This window comes from Rhagoletis pomonella, unplaced genomic scaffold (assembly GCF_013731165.1).
Source record: "Rhagoletis pomonella isolate Grant_MI unplaced genomic scaffold, Rhpom_1.0 Rhpom_scaffold_00012, whole genome shotgun sequence".
NCBI lineage: Eukaryota > Metazoa > Arthropoda > Insecta > Diptera > Tephritidae > Rhagoletis > Rhagoletis pomonella.
Genome location: NW_023458566.1, coordinates 25,004,797 through 25,020,525, shown reverse-complemented (window position 1 = coordinate 25,020,525; position 15,729 = coordinate 25,004,797). Strand labels below are relative to the sequence as shown.

Genomic DNA, 15,729 nt, shown 5'->3' with positions numbered 1-15,729 from the left:
CACATCTTCTGTTGATTATGAAATTGCGTTGATTACAAAAACCAGTAAGATATTAATCATGCAAAAATTAATTATAGCTCTTAAAAACACCAGAAAACTTATAAATTGGTTAACAAAACTAATTTTCTAATTGACTATTTGTAGAACATTAAATAAAGAAACCCGAAAACTTGATCTAAAAATGATGGGAATTAACATTGAGGAAGTGAGCATAATTATTTAAGTACTCAGGCATTCAAATTGACGATCAATTGAAGTTGAATGACCACATTGAATATATAGTTGGAAAAATTGCTAAGATCTCTTATAGAGCCGTATTTTTTATATTTTTTACCCAACAATATTATTTATTGCTAACGAAGCGCAAGTAACTAGATAAGCTAAGGCTATGAGATTTACCCAGACGTGCGCTATGAGACTCCCATAAAGAATATAAACGAAACTATGATACAAAGATAGATATTGGCATTCGTTGTTGTTGCCGACCATTTGATTTTTAACAAATTTATGACATTTAACTAAAATATTGCTACCACATTCACTATCCGCAAAATTTTTGTTTCTTAAAAAGGTAAAAGAAATGTTAGAAGTTGGTGAAGTTGGTTGAGAATATTGAAAGAAAAGTCTTGCGGGTTTCAAAACGGCAAGAATTCGGTACACCTGTGCAAATATTTTTAAACATCTAAACGATGTACCGTTATACGTGGAATAGGGATTTTGGATTCTCGGAATTTTCCAATAAAGATGTGGCGCTGCTAAAAAATTTACTATATATACATACATAAGTACATATAAGCACGAAACAACATACATACTTATGTATTTGTGACAGGCATTAAGCACATAAGAGAGAAAATGACTGCAGTTTCATTTGATACAATTTTTTTTATAACTAGGGATGTTCGATATCGTATCGATTATTCTGAATATCGATATTCGAAGGTCGATATATCGAAGACATCGATACTTTACCCGCAATATCGATATTTAAGTTGAAATTTATTTTTCATCTACAAAAAAGTGTATGGGAAAATACTAAAGTAGGTTTAATCAGCCGCTTGTGTGATTTATTTAGCTTTTAAGTTTGACAAACCGCTGCCGTTTAGTCCTCAGTAAATATACAAGATGGAAATAACACAATAGGCAGGTCTAATATTCTATTCAATTAATAATAATAATAATAGATTGGCGCTTATACACATATGTAAGTGTTTGGCCGAGCTTCTCCTCCGACTTGTGGCGTGCGCCTTGATGTCGTCACACAAAGCGGAGGGACCTACAGTTTTACGCCGATTCCGAACGGCGATTGTATTTTTATGAGAAGCTGTTTTTTTTGTGGCAGAAATACACTCGAAGGTTTGCCATTGCCTGCCGAGGGACGACCGTTGTTATTTCTATGTATGTATTTCTTTTGTATGTTCTATTCAATTGGGAGTAGGATTTTCAACATCGATTTTTCCGATATCGATATTGTTCAGCCTGATATTTCGCCATATCGATTTTACATGCAATGAATTAAATCGATTCATGATATCGATACTTTCTTAAATATCGAACATTCCTATTTATGACAAGTATGAAAATCTAAGTTCGGGCCAAGCAGAACATTAAATACCCGGCGCAAGTATTAAATACACTTAGGTCTCTTTTTATGCTTTTTTTTAATGCGGATTTGGATTTATGCGGTTTTTCAAACCATTTTTTGAGAGTTTGTATTACATGTGTTCACTTTGTAAGAGACAGTGCTTCTGATACATATTTTGTCTTTGTATTCTTACATAATTCATATCGTCGTTTAAAGTGCAAAACCGCGTATCAACAAAATGCAAAACCGCGTATTAAACTTTTGGTTTGAAATATGCTGATGAGGTTATATTTTCTAAGCGCGGCCGAAGGGCACCAACGCGGAAAGGAGTTTTGCGAAGAAATGCTGTTGATGGCCTAACCCGAGTTAAATTTTTATTAGTGAAAATGCTAATTTTACCCCATTGAAAATAAAAATATAAACATCTTACTTTTATTTTCTTCCATTTTTGGACGCCAAAATGGAGCACACTACCAAAACCGAAACGAATCTGAGTGAAGAGGGTAAAACTGTTATTACGGCTTGGCGGTGCCGTGGAGTGGAAAGCAGACCTTTCCGCTTGCGGTCCACATGAGAGGGTGCACTTGGTGAAACCGTCATCGGGTTAGAGTAGAGACGAGGCCTCTCCAGCTGCCCGTCGAATTCAATGCGTTTTTGAATTTAAAAATAGTAAAGTTTTATTATATATATGATAAGTTTTAAGCCTAAAACGCCGAGATAAAAAATAATTAAATAACACAAACTTATAACTTTTAAAATAGTATCTTTTAAGATACTAAGAACCGATATTGATTTCGTCATCCAAATTTACACATGTATTTGGCTGGCTATTTTTGATCAAATTTTCAAACTAATACTAAAGAACATAAATAACATAAACCCACTAATAGAAGCTGGTTGAACTCAACTACGTTGGATCTTAAGCCATAAATTAGCTGAAGGTTTCGATGGGTTTCTTGATTACGGATAAATACTGAGTCGAAACATATGTATGTACGTACATATCTCTACAACATGGTACCATAATTACAGGTATTGTCTTCGCAGAGAGTTTTGCTCCACATCGAAATTCGTGCTCCCTTATTTTCATTTTGACGCAGTTCAATGTTTTACTTTTATTTGGCTTTGCTTTTTGTTTTCGCTCAAGTTAATTTTTATAATTTTTCATAACAAAAGAAAAAAACATTTGAAATGAAGTAAGCCATATAAATTTTGAATTTACTTACTAGCAAATGTTTTTTTATCGGCTTTTGCAAATTAAATAAGTTCCCAACAATATGGTTTGTTTAAAATAATACGTGTACATATATGGTATATGGGGTATGGAAATATTCCCTAACAGTAAACGTTTTAGTGTGGGCGACAATGATATTTTTTAAATAAGGCAGATCGGAATATGCTCTCTCTGGGAAGACAATACCTGTAATTATTGTACCATGTCTCTACAAATTCCATTCGACAGTAAATATCTAAGCTTTGCTAATACACGCTAGCTTAGCTAGTTACCAAATCTTGGTTGAGGCAAATGCATTTTGTTTTGAGAGCAGAAAATATTCACGTTCAAATCACACATTCATATTTGGCGATGTTTCATTTCTACCTTTGCTGCCGTGGGCGGTTATTTTTTAGCCCGAAATTATTTAGAAAGTATTACTTTTTAAGTTTCAAGCAGAATCGAGTGGTTTTTAGTAAATATATAACTCACTTTGTATTAATTTGAAAACCAATATCAAATGAGTAAGTTGTTTTGACATTTACCATAGTTTCTCACAAATTTTGGCGATTAATTACGTAAAGTGTTTCCCCTTAGACCTCGTTTGAGTAACTTGAGGACACTTTTGGAGTGCCAACTTAATCGCACTCTGATCTTCTTAATATCGGCCAGGATGCTATAAAAAATACAAGGCTACGACATTCATTCTTTTTCCCTTTTTGCTACAAACCATGCATTGCAAATTTTTAGCAAGTATTAGCTCCGACCAAAATAACTAAATTCTCACAGCTACCACTACACAGCTGTTGGTAAAAGAAACTACAGAATGCGAAATACATTGCGACGACAGCTAAGTTGAGCCAAACTAACACTTTTTTGACTAAAGTAGACTATCACAAGATTTAAGTCTCCAAAAAAATTTACAAAATAAATTGGAACAAATAACACAAACGGCAATAACACAAAATTTGCTTTATTTCACTTTTAAATGGAAAATAATACCAAAACCTCAGTTTTGCTTTATTTCCAACAAAGGTTGGAAAACAAAAACAGTTTACCGGCAGAAGGAAAAAAACTTTGTTTATTCCAAAAATACAATTAAAAAAAAGTGATATAATTCATATGAAGAAGGTAATATTCACAAAATATTTTTACTTATGAAAAGTCTAAAAAAATATAGAAATATAGTTGTGTTATTTCACTAAATAAACTCATTTCTTGCGTACTATGAATTTTAGTATGGGAATGCAGAAAATACTTCGATAGGAATGTCTTCACTATTTCTAATGTGACCAGGTTCGCTTCCTAAGTCTTTCGATTCACAATAGGTGAGAAGCGTCTACTTTATTACATATGTATGTATGTATGTAAGTACATATGTATGTGTTTATCACGCCAAATTTAAATGTGGCATGCACGTCCAAAAACAGGAAACCTAAACTTAACATGATGGACTAATTGCTCATTTGCATATACATATTTATGTAAAGATGTACGCGAGTTATGGCCATTTTTCGATAGAGATGAACGACGATAAGCTATAAACCAATATAAAGCGGAAACCTAAATACAAGTAAAAGAGAAGTGAAACACCTAAAAATCATCATAAAAGCGATTATAATAAGAAAGAACCCTTAACCGCTGCTACTATCAAACAAGTTATAATGTTGTCAATGAGCACTACATTGTAAAAACAACAATACGAAATCAGAAATCCGAGACGCCATAGGAAAAGTTGACACAAATATTTCAATTGCTTGTATGTATGCATACATATTTACAACAACGTTCCTTTGCTAGCAGATACACGCAAAACATTTGCAAGCAAGCAAGCAAGCACAACTTGCGAGAGCGGGTCGGTCCGCTTTTACAATATTGATTAAATAAATCGATAAAACAGTTCTACGCAAGAAGTATGCATAAATTAAATTTTATTAATGGAGAAAACTAAGAAAGTTGAATCTCATTCACCTTATTTCAGCTTTTTCGTTTCATATATATATATATTATGTGTGTACACACATACAATCAATTTATTTTGGTCATTTTAGTATGTACATATGTATAGCTATGTATGTATGTATGTATGTATACATACCACCTTTTTATAAAGCTATTTCTCCTCACTGTGTAAACTAATCACTTATCATTTACCAAAATACACAAACAATGCTAGAAGATTTGCATTGACAATTCAGTTTTTTGTCTCCTGCAGTTTGAACAAAATCAGTTTCCTATTCAATATTTCTTCTTTTCCTTACTGTTTCTTCCGTAGCTTTAACTTTCTTCAGCTATTTGCTTATCTTCTTTCACTCTGTATTCCATTGGTCACACTTCCCTTCACATTTTATTCAGGGAATTTCTTCAAAAGTACTCGTATAAAGTTAAAAAATTTCTAAATTTCCACTGTTTCCAAATGCGCACAGTTTTCAAGCGTCGTACCGCTTTAAGCTCTTTCCGCCAACTGAATTCAGCGATGTGAACTCAATGCTAAGTAACTCCAAGCTGTCGGTTGTCTCATATCGTTGTTGTTGCAAAAATGTGGGAAATACATAAATACATACGTTCTTACTGATATTTCTTTCGAACATTGCCACTAACTGCTAATCTACGAAATTTAAGTAACAAGCAGTATGAATTTTTTTTTAATTATTTAACTGTTCCTAAAAATGAATATGTAAATGGCAAAGAAGTACATAAACTTTATTTCCATGTCAGAGCATTGAATTGCAAATCCAAAAATGTTAGAAAGCGCCAAGAGAATGTGGCTGACCTGAACAACTAGTTGTAGCGGAAAAACATGCTCCTCAGTGCACTCTCCATGGCTCTCACCGACAGTATATAGATACATAAGTATTAACACTACTTACCAACAACATAATAGTTAATAAAACTGCAAACCATTTTTTTCGTATCGTTTTTCTTTATTGCTGATGGCAGTTATGAATTTTCACATAATATTAAGAGTTAATTCCAATCATGGCTTACATTTTCAATGCGTCACATTTTGAGTTCATTGAACAGAAGAACTTGTATAAGTCGATTTGTGCATGCAAATGTAACAAGCGCCAAGAGAAAATATCCGTAAGCAAGGCAGTGTTTTACTACTGGGTTGGTGTCAACATAACTGGCCAGCAGTGTTTGTTTTTTTTTTTGTTTTTTGGGGGGACAAGAACTTTAAATCTTCGAGGGGCAGGTTTATTTAATAAGAATTCTCTTGAAGAAATCTTTAGTTTGAAGATTTAGAATTTTTGCGATGTTTTGAAGAGAGTTGCCACCTGTTGAAAAGTTAAATCCAGATTATTTAATACGTTAAATGAATTAATGAAATGGGTTTGAAAAATATTTATTTCTGAACTATATTTAGCAGTGTTGCCACGTGTTTAAAATAGCCAATGAAAATATGTATCACAATGTGAAATGAAAGAGGTTTAAAAAGATTTACTTTTAAAGAGACTTCCTCCCTGTTTGAAAAGTCGAATTTATTCAAATTAGACACAAGTTAAAAAAAAATATGAGAGTAAAACGAAAGAGTTTTAACACTTCTAGTTTAAAGATATTTTTATTAGCGTTGCCACCTATTCGAGAAGTAATGTCTATCTAATTAAATATGTAAATGTATGCTCCTAAAATTTTTTGCAAAGGTCATCAGATCTGACCCGTTATGTCGAATTCAAAAATTAAATACCAAATAAATTACTTGTCCAAGTAGATATGCAATAAGGTTTTATTTTTTAAAGTTAGAACTTTAATTATTTTTACAAGGATGTATATATATCTCTTCGCCTAACAACATTAGCAAGAGAGCTTTATCCTTTAGTATGCTGAGGGACTTATAAAAAAAAATATGTCGAATTTCGACAATTGGGCGATACTGGTCAGTTTGAATTTTTTGTCGGAATGCTATGCAGAGCAAAGCAAGGGTGCAATTTTGAGTAGTAGTTAATGCAGTTATTTTATGTTCACTTTGCCGCCAAATCGTTAAAAGTATACGTTTAACTTTTTCTAGTGTTAATTTCTCTGTGTATTTTCGTTGCATATACCACATAGATATGTACACAAACAATTTTTTTCAGGAGAAAACAGCACCTTTAATTAAACTTAACCATCCAATCAGCTTTAGTTAAATATTTGAATACATTAGTAATGGTATCTGAAAGCATTTAAAATGGAAATAAGGCCCTCAAAAAAGAAAATAAAGTCTGCGGCTACTATTTCCGTGGCTGCGAATGCACTTAATAATTTAAATATTAATAATTAATAGATATTAAGTGCTAAAATTTTCAGGGAAATTCTTTTAGGTATTTCCCATAAAATTTCGAGGTGGTGGTAAAATAAAATATATTCGCAGAAAAAAAATCCTAATATATCACACACGATCTTAGAAAGTGACACAACTCAAAAATTGGTATAACACAATAAAAATGTACACAGAGCTTTTATTTACCTTTAAGCAAAAGTTAGAACATTTTTTTTTTTTGTTTAAAAAACCTGAGGTAAAGTCTGCCTTGCCCAAATGATTAGCATGCGTTACGAAATAATTTTTCGCATTTTTTGACGAACGAGTAATTTTGAGTTGTGTCACTTTTGAAGATCGTGTGCGATATATAGATTACTGTTGTACTACAAAAGATTTCTTAATCTTTACTGTACCAATGCATTGATTAATAAATGAACTGAAATGAAATTATTATCTTCGGCATCTTTTATTTCTTCCTCACTTGGAAACAACTCAACCTCTCTTCTGAGCTTTTCGTCAACTAGCGAACTTCTGTGTGAAAGAGATGGTTCTCATCGCCAGACACCATTTCATTGCACAGGACCACTGGTGGTCCGTGGACCATTGGTTGGGAAACATTGCGTTATACATACATACGTTGCGCATTTTGACGACGCATAAAAGTGGGTACAACTGTTTTTCTTGCACGAGAATACAAGCACGATTACGTGAAAACGGCTGTAACACTCTATTGCCCTCGAAGCGAGGTGCTTGCATGAGTTGCACCAATGCTGAAGCCATGAACTTGCAGATAATTGAAAATTATAGCAAAAGAAACAACACAAGCAACACTGCCGCCACACTTCTCGACTAACTCGTTATCATCTTCCCATACAATTTGTGTTGCCCGAAGCTTGGTTTAAGACTTTTATGCTTTTATGTGGAATGTTAGTAGAAATGCATATTTAGATGGCTTTTCTCAAAATATTCAAGCAACAAATTTCTGCTCGTTTGAAATATCCGCTTAACTCTACAGACCAGCTTTAATATGAAAACAAGGAACATTTATTTCGCCAATTGTATGTGAAAGTGTAATTTTGATGCCCGAAACCGTTCGTGGATTCTCATTAAAAATTGCCTAAAATTATCTACTTTGTGTTCGTAATATATGAATAGGAAAGCAAAAAATATCCAACAACAATGTAGTTTCATTAATAATAGAGATTTTAGATTAATTTTTTGATTAATCATTTTACTGATTAAACAAAAAATGTTTACTAATCAGAACTTGAGTTATTACTGTTTAAGCAAAACAAAAAAAAAGCAAAGTTAATTGATATCTGAGCAACTTTTTTTTAATTTCCATCAAGGTTACTTTCCAAGCAAACAGAAATTGTCTATATCATAATATAATCAGAATCAGTTGATAAATTGGTTCGTTTTCTTTTAATGCGTTTTTCTTGTTTATTTATTTAACTTTCTAGTTTATTCTTACATTTGATAAAGTTTTGATTTTCATCATTGTAGTAACCTGTGAAAAAGGAAGCCACAAATAAGCCTCGTCCTATTTCAAAAGGAATTTGTTAAAAAAATTCAGTTTTCATTCATTCAGTTTGTCGCTTAAAGCTGCACGAGGCGATTTTCTGGGCGATTCAACATTGCTCAATTGGTGATTCAAATATCGCTTGCCTTAAAGTGGACAGCAAGTCAACTTTTGCAAGCGATTATCGCCTGCAGCTTTAAGAATAAATAGAAGAAGTAATTCTTTAGTAGATAACCAAGATTTAAGTGAAACCTATGATGAACTTTCTGAGGAGGTGGAAGTCGAAGGCGCCGAAGATCAGTCGATCATTGATTTTATGGAAGTCATTGGGACTTGTTTTGGAAAATAAAAAAAATATTGCTAAATTTGATGAAATTTTGCAAATATTAGGTATTAAATCAATTAAATTAGCTACAGCTTTTTGAACGCAATCGTCCAAACATAAGAAATTAAATGAAATTCGGTCAGTTTTTGAAAATGAATTGCAAAGGCAACTATAAGAGCTGCTGGAGACAATCCCTTTCGAGCCAAATAAGTAAATAGGGAATGCCAGATCTTGTTACGATTATCCTTGTTTAGTTGACGGATTCACCAAAATCCTCTGGGTTCGTATCGCTGGATTGTTAGATAAGCGCTCAAGATCACAAAATTGCAATACAATCAAGTTTATTGTACAACAAACACTTTACAATACTTTTTTATTTTTGACTAGCCAATGCCCGCTTACTTCGCGGCGCCTAATAAGAGCTTTTGCGTTGGCCAGTACAAAAGTGAATTTAAAAACAAAATTAGTCTGTAAAGTCAAAAGTTTTGATTTAAGTTGAAACCATTAAGGCGCAGTATCCCCCTCACACATAGGTCAAAAATAGTAACGCTGTGACACCATATGGAATACCAATCCCTTTCGGAGTCATGAGCTTTACCTATGGTCTTATTATACTACTATAGCGAAACTCGTAAAAAAAAAGCTCCATTCTTTGTTAAAAATTAAAAAAAAAATTCTTCAAAATTTTCACATAAATTTTACCTTACTGAAAATTAAAGACGAAGTTACAATAATTCAATGGGATTTGGAAATCTGGGAGAAAATGGTTCCCAATCGAATGATACTTGCGCGTTTACGTAAATGTATATCGATCCAGCCTTTCCAATAATTACCACTTTTCGCCATAACTATGGTATTAATAACATATGTAGCTGTGTAGAATTTCAGGACGTTAGCGTAAGCAGTTCCAGAGATAAGCTATATGAGAAGTTCAGTTTGCAGGGAAGGAAAGAGCCACGCCCCTTTCCTAATGCATTTGCAATATATGCATCAGTGCTAAGCTTCAGTTCCCCAGCGTAATTGGTTTTAGAGATATATTTGTTTTTTTTTACGTAATAAAGTAAGCTTCCTAATCCTCTTTAGTTTAATGTTCGTATTGCAATATTTCATTTATTTTACAAATTTTAATGAATACAATTTTTCAATCAGTTGGCAAATCCCCTAAAAATATTATCAGCATTAAAATTTCCTAGCCTCTTTAGTTTGATGCCAATAATGCAATATTTAATTTATGCTATCAATTAAATTAAATTAAAGTTTCCAAATTGGTGGAAACCTTTCACAAAAAATATTTTTAGCTGTAAGCCTCTGTAAATTTCTTTCTTTTAACAGCCATATTGCAGTATTCACTTTACCGTATCAATTGACCTAAACTAAAATTTTAAACACAGGTGGCAACTCTCTCATTTTCTCTTCTATATTGGAAGCTAGATCTCTAGCGATACATCGGTGAAAACTGCATTCAATTCCATGTTTTCGACTGATGCGCGTACAAATATACAGACAGACGGAGATTCAAAAATTCTCAAAATTGTTTATTTGGCTTCTGTAGCTTTAATAAAAACCCACCATATTAATTTTTCTTTAATATCTGTAAGGTACAGACATCGATCTGTTACAATTTTATTATATGTATAGATGTAGATATAGATTTCATTTATTTTATCAATTTAATAAATTAAAATTTTTCAAACAGGTGGCAGCCCTCCCTAAAAATATTTTCGGCAATAAAATTTCCTAAACCCCTTCAGTTTGATACCCATATTGCAATATTCAATTTATCTTATAAATTAAATTAAATGTAAATTTTCAAACAGGTGGCAACTCTAAAAAATATTTTTGGCTGTAAGCCTTATTCAGCCTCTTTCTTTTGACGCCCATATTGCAATATTCATTTTTTCTTATCAATTTACTTAAACTCCAATTTTCAAACAGGTGGCAACTCTCCAATTTTTTTCTTCCTGTATTTTAAGTTAGACCTCTAGCAATACATCGGTGGAAACTGCATTCAGATCCATATATTCGTTTTCGAGTGATGCGTGAACAAACTTACAGACTGACAGACAGACAGACAGACAAAAATTCTAAAAATGGTTGATTTGGCTTCTGGTGCTCTAATTAAGACCCCCCACATAAATTTTTCTTTAATATCTATAATGTACAGACATCGACCTGTTACAATTTTATTATATGTATAGATTATCTCGCCGTTATTAATTTATTATATAAGATGTGGGAGTAGCGATTTCTCTATGGATGGTGAGCGGAAAAGTAGGCTAATCTCAATTGTATTAAAATTCTAAGTTTTCTCAGAACATACATATGGGCAAATCTAAAAAAAAACATGGAAATCTTTGTGTTATTTAGCTTTATTTTCACTGTTGTAAACTATATCAAGCTGGTTGCTTTTGGATACAATTCAATGACGTATACTTGAAGCCTCAAAAAAAAATTGGATCAATTTGCTGTAGAACTTTTGAATTACAGGTGTTTAAATTAAAAGGAAAATAATGAAAACAAGTGAATTTTTTATGTTATTTTTTTTAAGAGGTCATAACTTTTGAAGTACACTATATTCTGATTTGAAATTTAATTGACATTTAGCACTTATGTGTACACTTCATATTTAGTAGGTAAGAAAAGTGTGCATTAAAAAATAACGAAATGGCAAGCAACTCAAAGTCTGTAACTCCACATTTCACGATTTTCAAAATTTTCGGTTTATCGCATATAGTTTTTGAAGCATTTTATCTTAAAGACTTTTTAAGTATGTATTGTTTTTTACAAACAATTACGAATAATTTGATACCTCAACAAGAGGTGTGCTTTCACAATAAGCTAACTTTTAAAGATAAAAAAGTATGCGATCTTGAGCGTAATTTTTATTTCAAAAACATCTTAATTGAAGGCACATTTGGAAAACACGTCGAAACGATCTAAATCTTTTTATAACTACTAATTCTGATAACGTTATATATACATACCTGTAAAATGCTTCAAAAAAATATTCTCTAGAAGTGTGTGTAAAAACCCTGATTTACTACTTTTAATGAATATTAAATAAACTTTTTTTCGACGAAGGTTCAATAAATGCTCTTACTTAACTGGAGTCTTTTAAATTCTATGGCGTCCCCAGTTTTACCCTATTGGCTCCACTTTTCGTGATAGATGTACTTGAAACTTTGCTTAAATTTTAACTATTTTATAAAAAAAACTCCCTCGGGTTTGAAGATATTGTACTAAAATTTTGCACACGATTGCATTTCACTATCTCTTAAAATCATCGAAATCGATTCACTATAACATCTAGCGCCCATACAACTGATTGTTCAGAGACGTTGTTTTGCATTATAACTCATCTAATTAAACGGGTAAAAAGTTTGTATAGGTTCACCTTACAATTTATTATTCAGATATGAAGTTAGTTGTATTGGAGCTATATGTTAAAGTGATCCCATTTCGATAATTTTAAGGAATAATTAAGGTAATATTAAAAAACCGTTCTGTGCAAAATTTTAGTAAAATAATTTCACAACTGCGAGAGTTATTTATAAAATATTTTAACTATTAATCAAATTTTCAAGAACCGTTATCTCGAAAACCGGAGTCAATCTGGCAATACGGGGGATGCCATTGAATTTAGAACGTCTCATTAAGTGACCTCAACTTTTAAAGTCTTTGTTACAATTTACAACTTGCACAGCGTAATGTGAACCCAGCTTATTCTTTTGTTTTCTATTTCATGTTTATTACTCGTTTAACTTTTTAAGCACTTGATTTAAATGAATTACACTTATATTAATCGATTTATTAAGAAATGTCCATATACTTATAAATAAATTTCATCTGTGTGAAACTATAATTGAAAAAATATTCTAATCTTAAATAAAAATTCGCTTGTTTTCGACAAATTTATGGTATGTTGGGAATTAGAAAGGGGTCCAGCGTTGAAAATAATACACTTATACGGGGACTAAGGTTGCATATCGTCCCGTTTCTGCCTTAACCTCGTATCTGCAATAGAGGTATCTTAGAGAGTGTAGGTAAAAATGCTTAATTTCTTTCCCTAGGATACAATAACCGCATTTTTTTTACTTAATATTTCTGGTTCCACTAACAATAGCGAGCACCTTCATTAAGTCTTTGTTCTATTTTCAAATATTGTGACACTTAAACAGCTGTTATAAGAGGTAATATTAGTTGTCCCAAAAATTGTAGATACGTGGTTAAGGCAGAAACGGGACGATATGCAACTTCTTCAAATAAAGTGAACTTATCATTTAATTTCAAACATTAGTTTATTGTGAGTCTGGCAGTAGCCTAATTGTAATAATATCTAAAACTATGAGGATATGGATAACGTGCACTAACTTAATTTCAATGTATTTTCCCGTATTATGAAGGTTAACACTATATTTCATCAAAATCAGACCATTTTTAACCTTTAGAGCCAGATTTTTGTGGGTGGTGGGCTTGTCTATGGACCAATCTTCAATATATGTATTTCACATTTATGTTTTTACGGGTAAGACACATGTGTAAACCAAATTTAATCAAAATCGTATAACTTTTAATATGTCTGTCCCTAAGAGTGAGAGGCGTGGCAGTTCCTATGTTAAGGTACACAATTTTATCGAAATTGGACCACGTTTACAATTTTTGTCCGTAGCTTATATGGGGACGTTACACTATACGTCTTGGATATTCATACCTCGCCACAGGCTGGCGGAGAGATATCGACGTCTTCGTCATCGACTGGGGGCTCGGGTCCGTCTCCATTACTTTCAGTGGTGCTGCCATTCAGTAGGGTGGAAAAGTGCTCCCTCCATAATTTAAATACGTCCTGGACATCGGTCACTAAGTCGCTATGGTTGTTCTTATAGGAGTTCGTCCAGGTATCGAAACCTTCCGTAAGTCGCCTAACTCCCTGGTGAAATTTTTGCAGCATTTTTCCTCTCCTCTCTCTCCTCTCTTCTTATTACTGCAAATACGTCTTTACCTCTTCAGTTCTGTATAGCGGTCCCTTGCAGATCAGCTGACACGACCTGTATTATGAGATTCTCGTGTTAAGGAAAACTCACCACCGCATGGCGGCGATGTTGTCGTTGCTTCTTTATCGCTCTATCATCTGCAATTTCATATGCTGATACGGTCGCAGGTACGAAAGGGCGCTCTCTCGATGGCTGGTTGATCTTTTAAACGGCGGGACTTAACTAGTAGAAAATGTGATTACACTGCTGTGTCGGTTTGTCGAATAGTTCCCTCAGGTATGCGAGTCGAGTGGCAAATAAATTGGGCATCTGTTGTGATTGCATCCTTTCGTCTTTGAGGTTTCCTTGCATTAGGTGCGTTAGTAAGAAATATTTAGTCCGTACTAATTGGTACTGGAACCTGCAAATTTTTACTGGAAAAGTGTATAATAATCCTGAAAATATGCAAGAGAGCACTGAACATATGCAAGAGGGAACTGAGCGTAACAACACGGGAGAGCTGCAAATTCTTGCTCGTGAAATTTTTACTAGCAGAAATTAGCTAGCAGAGGAAGAAGAATAATAAATGTCAAAATCCGCCATTTGTTGAATTGGTTTAGCATAAAAAAAGTAAAATGAGTGGGAATCAAAATATTAATGATGTACTGGACTGTGTATGTGCTTGTGAGTAAAGCAAAGAGTTTAAAATTGATTTATAAATAGTAAAATGTTAACAGCAGAATGTCAAAACGGTGCAACAACTATTCACTTGGAAGTTTTAACTAGTTTTGTGTTCAATAACTCTTTCTGCTAGTTTTCTCTTCTTCAAAATTTTACGCTCTATTTTGCTTTTACGCTATCGCTGCAATTTTTTACTAGAGAAGATACTATACAAACCTATTGTTAGGCGCACAGAGGCGGCAATGCCGAGTCAATGCTTGTCCCTCGGAATGTAGGCACCTTTCCCATTAAGTGTCCGGATATTCCAGGTGCTTACCCTCAAATCATAGTCCTTTATTATTCGTTGTGCCTTATGCATAATAATCACTTCTGGCCACTCCCAGGTGAATGGCAGTCAAAAGCTTTTCCCACTTACGTGGACTACCGCGCTAGCTTCTCTAACTTAGATGTCGAGCCCCCGCTCGTACGGAGTGGTAGATTTAAAAAGCTTTGTAAAGTGTTAATTTCATACCAAGTTCCGATTCATAAATCATTTACATACATACATATGTAAATTTTGTTTTAATTATTATGAATTTCGCAATGAACTTTGAATGTATTTAAAAAAAACTTACTTAAAAAAAAATATATTTGAAAGGAAGTTAAATGCGTACAAAGTAATGATTCCCCTAGGCTTGGTCCCCATAAAACGATTATATCGACATACATACATAAATGCATATCGTCGATGTTTTTGCCAAACCGCCTATCTTACGGCACTCAAATTTTACAGGAGAGCGAAAAAACGGTTTATTCTTTGAAGGCATTGCCTTGCTAGGCGGTACTTTCTCTAGTTATTACTTTACAAATCTGTTGTTTTAATAACGATTTAACGATTTTTATGCATAAATCACGATGCCTAGACGATTTAGGCGGTTTTGCAACTGGCCGATGGGCTGTTTTGCAAAAACATCAACCGTATATATAATTTCCAATTCGAGTATAGAAAATAATCATACTTTTAATAAGGGTGTATTTTATATATGTATGTATATTTAAGTAAATATGTGTTAATATATGTATAGATATGTACATACATAAATTTTCTTAAAGCAGACTAGATAATCTAAAACTAAACAAATTATCATTTTATATATGTAGGTACGTATGTATGTACATAAATAACAACGCTAAAATTTACAACATTCCTGTTA

General features: G+C 33.0%; 1 protein-coding gene across 4 annotated transcripts in view; it reads right to left on the bottom strand.

Moving 5' to 3' along the window:
* Positions 1–5,252, bottom strand: part of LOC118748196 (neurotrophin 1) — a 62,429-nt gene extending 57,177 nt beyond the window's left edge. For all 4 annotated transcript variants that reach the window (XM_036482579.1, XM_036482581.1, XM_036482578.1 and 1 more), the window contains exon 1: positions 5,060–5,252. The gene's annotated coding sequence lies outside the window, so the exon portion shown is untranslated. The remainder of the gene's footprint in view (positions 1–5,059) is intronic.
* Between the last annotated feature and the right edge of the window lie 10,477 nt (positions 5,253–15,729).